Here is a 6678-nt window from a genome sequence, read left to right on the forward strand (position 1 = left end):
AGAGCTCCGGGGTTCTGGTTAGTACATCATGTTGTTCCAACAATAGGGTTGCAGATCCCTTTAGCTCCTTGGGTACTTTCTCTAGCTTCTCATTGGGAGCCCAATTAAAATGATTCTAAGTAAGTAATGAAAGCATACTCACATCTTGGCTCAGTGCAGAAAAAGTTTTCTGAAGCTCCTTGGCAAATTCCAAATTATGAAGTACTTCTTCATACTTTTCTACTGCTTCCTATCAGATAGAATTAAAAAACAATCTCAGAATTAATAAGTGTTCCTTAAATTGCTAAAGCACTGAAGAGATGGCTTAGTCGTTAAGAGCACACACTGCTTTCCCAGCAACCACATCAGGCAGTTACCCATACTATACAGCTCTAGAAGATCTGACATCCTCTTCTGGTCTCCTCAGATATCTACATGTACATGTTCATATGTACTCCAGGCTAAACTCAAACTTGTGATTCCCCTGCCTCAATCCTCAAGCACATCTTTAGATATACCACCATGCTTGGCTTCAATTTTTATATTAGAAATCAGAGCCCTGGGTCAGTGAGATGGTTCAGCGGATAAAGGTTCTTGCTGCCAAACTGAAGACTTGAATTCAATCCCAATGGCAGGAAGACAGAACCAACTCCAGCAAGTTGTCATCTGGCCCACCTACACACATATACACATATAATAAAATTAACTTAATAATAATATAGAGGGCTAGAGAGATGGCTCAGTAAAGAGTGCTGACTGCTCTTCTAGAGGTCCTGAGTTCAATTACCAGCAACCACATGGTGGCTCACAACCATTTGTAATGGGGATCTGATGCCCTCTTCTGGTGTGTCTGAAGACAGCAACAGTGTACTCACAGACATGAAATAAATAAATAAGTCTTTAAAATAATAATAATAATAAAGAAACAAACCCTAATTCTATCCTATCTATGTTTACATTAAAGATATATATAGGCTTTAAGAACACTAACTAAGCCAATAAGATACCTTGGTCGGGGCTGGTGAGATGGCTCAGCGGTTAAGAGCACTGACTGCTGGTCCTGAGTTCAAATCCCAGCAACCATATGGTGGCTTCACAACCATCTATAATGAGATCTGACTCCCTCTTCTGGAGTGTCTTAAGACAGCTACAGTGTACTTACATATAATAATACATAAATAAATCTTTAAAAAAAAAAAAAAAAGCCGGGCGTGGTGGTGCACGCCTTTAATCCCAGGGCTCGGGAGGCAGAGGCAGGTGGATTTCTGAGTTTGAGTCCAGCCTGGTCTACGAAGTGAGTGCCAGGACAGCCAGGGCTACACAGAGAAACCCTGTCTCGAAAAACCAAAAAAAACAAAAAAAAAGATACCTTGGTCAATATAATTCACCATTCAAATGTACTATAGGAATAATACACAGAACAGCAACTTCAAAACATCTACAATATGGTGGGGAGAAAAGTGTAAATAATTACCTGTAACAGACATCATAAATACTGTAACAAGCCATATGAAAAATGTGTAAATAATTACCTGTAGCAGACAACATAAATACAGTGACAAGCAATATCCTACTAAAATTAAAGAAGCAATATTTTTTTCTTTTAAGACTTCATGTGTACCTACCTATAAGCTGGGTGTGTATTGGCACACACCTTTAATCTCAGTACTCAGAAGGCAGAGGCAAGGGAATCTCTGAGGACAGCCTAGTGTACAAAGAGTATTCCAGACAACAGGGGCTCTGTTACACAAAGAAACACTGTCTCAAAAAACAAAAACAACAAAAAAGATTTTACTGGAGGGGCTAAGAAATGGCTCAGGAGTATTTGTTGCTCTTGCAGGGGCCCTGGATTTGGTTCACAGCATTCATGTGGTGGCTCTTAACCATCTGTAACTCCAGTTCCAGAAGATCTAATGCTTTCTTCTGTTCTCCACAGACACCATGCACACACATGGTGGATATACACATGTGCAGGCACAATACTCTTACACTTCTTATAAATTAAAGAAAGAGAGAGATAGAGATTTTATACTTGAACCAAACTAGTAATCAGAAAAGAGTTAAACTTGTCCTGGAAATTTAAATCTTTGTGGAGAAAGGCAGAGGTCAGTTTGGGACCAGCTGATAAGATGGCTCAGTGTATTAAAGGCAATTGCTGTCAAGCCTGATTACCCACTTTGATCTCCAGGATTTTCAAGGTGAAAGAAAGAACTAACTCTCACAAGCTATTTCCTGATCCCCCCGCCACCGCCGCCCACACATACAAGTACTTAAATATAATTTTGCTTCTTGTTATTCTTTGTAATTCTGCTTATAATTATTGTTTTTAAAAATATTTATTTTATGTGCATTGGTGTTTTGTCAGGTCTTCTATAAGTAGAGTTACAGACAGGTGTGAGCTGCCATGTGAGTGCTGGGAATTGAACCCAAGCCCTCTGAAAGAGCAGTCAGTACCCTTAACGACTCACTGAGCCATCCATCTCTCCAGCCCTGTGCTTTTGTCTTTTTGAGACAAAATCTTGGTCTTCTTATGTAGCTGTGGCTGTCCTAGAACTCACTCTTTAGACCAGGCTGGGCTCAAACTCAGAGATCTACCTTGCCTACTGAGTTCTAGGATTAATAGTGTATGCCACCATAGCCATTCCCCTTTTAATTTAAAATTAAGAAAAAGGTCAACTTTGAACAGAACAAGTTTAGGAACTTATTCAAACAGTCAGAGATATAGAAGAATCCAGTAATTAAGAGAGTGTAGTAGGACCAACAGATTGCTGGTAGATGAATGTACTTGTCACCAAAACTGACAACTTGGGTTCAATTCCTAGAACCCACACAGTAGGGGGAAAGAATAGACTACTGTAGGTTGCTCTCTGGCCTTCACCTATATGCTATAGCAAAGGAACATCCACACATTCACAAAATAAGTAAATATATGTAAAAGCAAAACAAAACATACACATATTTACAAAATGTGCATTATTCTATTCCTAAAGAAAGAATATCTACATACATGTATATGTCCATATACATAGAAAGATTATTCATGGAGCTGGAGAGATGGCTCAGCAGAGCACTGGATGCTCTTCCAAAAAACTAGGGTTCAATTCCCAGCACCCATGTGGCAACTCACAACTGTCCGTAACTCCAGTTCTTGGAGATCTGACACCTTCACTCAGACATACATGCAGGTAAAACACCAACACATATAAAGTACAAATAAACAGATCATTTAGAAGTTTTATTCATGGGGCTAGAGAGATGGCTCAGCAGTTGAGAGCGCTGACCTTTCTTCCAAAGGTCCTGAGTTCAGATCCCAGCAACCACATGGAGGCTCACAGCCATCCAAAATGAGATATGATACCCTCTTCTGGGGTGTCTAAGAACAGCTACAGTGTACTTACATATGATAAATAGACAAATCTTTTAAAAAAAAGTATTATTCATAATAATCCCAAATAAAAACTCAAGTACACAGAAACTGATAAAACATTGCCACATGCTACAAAGCAGAATAACCTGAAAAAATATGCTAAATTTAAAAAGCCAGATCTAACACCCTCTTCTGGCCTCTGAGGGCCCTAGGCACACAAGTGTTGCACAGACATACATGCAGACAAAAATTCAGTCATGGGGCTGGTGAGATGGCTCAGTGGNTAAGAGCACCCGACTGCTCTTCCGAAGGTCAGGAGTTCAAATCCCAGCANCCACATGGTGGCTCACAACCATCCTTAACGAAATCTGACTCCCTCTTCTGGAGTGTCTGAGGACAGCTACAGTGTACTTACATATAATAAATAAATTTTAAAAAAAAATTCAATCACATAAAATTTTTAAATAAGAAATTCTGTTGTTTTTTGAGGCAGGGTCTCTCTATATGATGTAGTTCTAGATGTCGTGAAACTCACTATATAAGGCAGACTACCCTTGAACTCATGGAGATCTATCTCTGCCTCTTCCTCCCAAGTGCTAAGATTAAAGGTGTGTACTACTATGCCGAAATCTTTATACGAGATGTCCAGAAAATAAACATTTATAAAAAAGCAAAGGATAAAAGGGAACCTCAGAAGTTGATGGAATTTTCTAGAACTGGATTATGGTAATAACTGCATATAGCATATTCAAATATGCTATAAATTAAATTGTACACTTATGCTTCTTTTGTGATACGTACATCATAGTTAAGTACTACTGCTAGAAAAAAGTTTGACAAACTGGGTAAGTAGAGTACTGACCTAGCATGAGCAAGGCCCTGGGTTCAATTTCCATAACAATAACAACAACAAAATTCTGATAACAGTATGGAGACAGAGGAACTCCTAAATACTCTTATTATAAATGAATACAATAATTCTAAAAATCAGGCATTTTTTATCTATAAAGTTCACTACAGATAAACTCTATAGTTCAGCAGGTCTCAACCTGTGGGTTGCAATCCCTTTAGGTTTGCCTATCAGATATCCTGCATATCGGATTTTTATAATACAATTTGTAACAATAACAAATTTACAGTTATGAAGTAGTAATGAAATAATTTTATGGTTGGGGGTGGGGGGGTCACCACAACAACCTGTTTTGAACTGTTTTGAATGGTTGCAACATTAGGAAGGTTGAGAACCACTACTATAGACCAATTTTAATGTGTTCCCTGAAAAGTCTTTTACTTGTCAAAATATGTAAAAGTGATGAAAGATTAATTGTTTATACTGTCAAAAACAAAAACAACTCAAATATTCACCTATTCACACAGTGAGTAAACAAAAAATAAAATATAGCTATATAATTATTATAAATTGAGTGAATAGTCCTAAATAGAATGAAGAAAAACCCTGTAAAATATATAGCAATTTATTGATCGTAAGGTACAAAAAGAGCAGCTCTACTAGATTTAATAGCAACAGGTTTTGTTAAAAACAAACGCAGGAGCTAGAGAGATGACTCAGTAGTTAAGGACACTTGCTCTTGCAGAAGACCTCAGTTCAATTCAAAGCGTCCTCATGGTAGGTCACAACTATCCAGAACTCCAGTTCCAAGGGACTCAATATCCTCTTCTGACTTCCAAAGGCACCAAGCACACAAGTGATACACGTACATATATGTAAGCAAAATAATCACAAAAATAAAATCTAAGCTAAGGGGGGGGGAAGGGGGGAAGGCATAAGAAAGGGAAGGGAGAGATTTTAAGATCACAATGAGAAGAGGGAAAAAAGTACTAGGAAGGAGTATCGGTGGTGTTTGTATGTCTTGAGTCAAGATGAGCACTATGCTTGTTTATTATCCATTAAGATTGTGACTTATGGGCAACATTTTGCCGGGACCGTATTATTTCTTTTTTTTTTTTTTTTTTAAGATTTATTTATTTATTATATGTAAGTACACTGTAGCTGTCCTCAGACACTCCAGAAGAGGGCGCCAGATCTCGTTACGGATGGTTGTGAGCCACCATGTGGTTGCTGGGACTTGAACTCTGGACCTCTGGAAGAGCAGTCGGGTGCTCTTACCCACTGAGCCATCTCACCAGCCCGTATTATTTCATAATAGAGAAAGTAAAGAAGCCCTCCAGCTATATGGGCAGAAAATGTAATGATGGCACATAATCTTCAGAAGGTTCTGAAACTAGAAGGAATACCATTCCACACCCTCTCAAAAGGCAGCAATATTAGCCAGGTACTATCTCAATGTCCCATTGTATATTATTCTTCCTTCTCTCCACCTCATGATGAAAGGTCTTTCTAGCCCAGTCCTAGACAAAATTCAATTCTGCCTTCATAGGAAGCCTCTGTGATTCCTCTTTTATGTTACTATGTGTATGTGTTCTCATGTGAGTATGGAAGCCAAAGAGAAACCTCAGATATAAGTCTTCAAACACTATCCACACTGGTTGTTTGTTGTTTTGTTTTGAGACAGAATCTCTCTATATAGCCTGGCTTCCTAGAACTTACTATGGAGACCAGGCCATCCCCAAACTCACAGCGATCTCCCTGCCTCTCCTCTCCCTCCAGACTGCTGGTGCACCACAAAGCCTAGCCCCTTGGTGTGTTTTAGGATTTTTTTCTTTTAAATTTAATTTAATGTATATGAGTGTTTTGTTTGTACATGTGTCTGTGTACCACTTGTGTGCATGTTGGTCACTGATGACAGAAGATACCATTATGGATGATGTTATATATGGTTGTGAGCCATCATATGGGTGCTGTGACTTGAACCTGGACCTCTGCTCTGAACCAGTAACCCCCCAACATTTATTTTTAATGCTACTCATGTATGTGTATAGATAGATATATGCATATGAATTCTAGTGACCAAGGATGTCAAAAGTTTCAGATTCCCTGGAGCTGGAGTTGTAAGCTGACTGACACAGGTATTAAAAACTGAACTCAGGTTCTCTGGAAGAGTAGTAAGTGTTCTTTTCTTAACCAGTGAACAATCTCTCCAATCCTTCACTGTTTTTTTGTTTTGCTTTCTTTTTGTTATTTTGGTGGTTTTTGGTTTGGTTTGGTTTTTGAAAACAACTGGCCTGGAACATGCCAAATAGGCTAGGAAGCCCCAGGAATCTGCCTTCACCATACCAGTGCTGGGATTACAAGAATGCACCACTGTACCCAGCTAGATACATGGACTTTGGAGACTGAACTCAGGATCTCTTGCTTGTATACCAAGCACTTTACCTGAGCTCAGATTTTATTTAAAAAAAAAAAAAAAAAA

At 38.7% G+C, this 6678-nt stretch overlaps 2 protein-coding genes across 3 annotated transcripts in view; one reads left to right on the forward strand and one right to left on the reverse strand.

The window, feature by feature from the left end:
• The window catches only part of Caprin2 (caprin family member 2), a 44717-nt gene extending 44496 nt beyond the window's left edge, over positions 1-221 (reverse strand). For both annotated transcript variants that reach the window (XM_029478923.1, XM_029478925.1), the window contains exon 1: positions 143-221. The gene's annotated coding sequence lies outside the window, so the exon portion shown is untranslated. The remainder of the gene's footprint in view (positions 1-142) is intronic.
• Positions 1-6678, forward strand: part of LOC115031291 (atherin-like) — a 20061-nt gene that overhangs the window by 5815 nt on the left and 7568 nt on the right. The gene's annotated exons all lie outside the window — the stretch shown is intronic.

Source organism: Mus caroli, chromosome 6 (assembly GCF_900094665.2).
Source record: "Mus caroli chromosome 6, CAROLI_EIJ_v1.1, whole genome shotgun sequence".
NCBI classification, from domain to species: domain Eukaryota; kingdom Metazoa; phylum Chordata; class Mammalia; order Rodentia; family Muridae; genus Mus; species Mus caroli.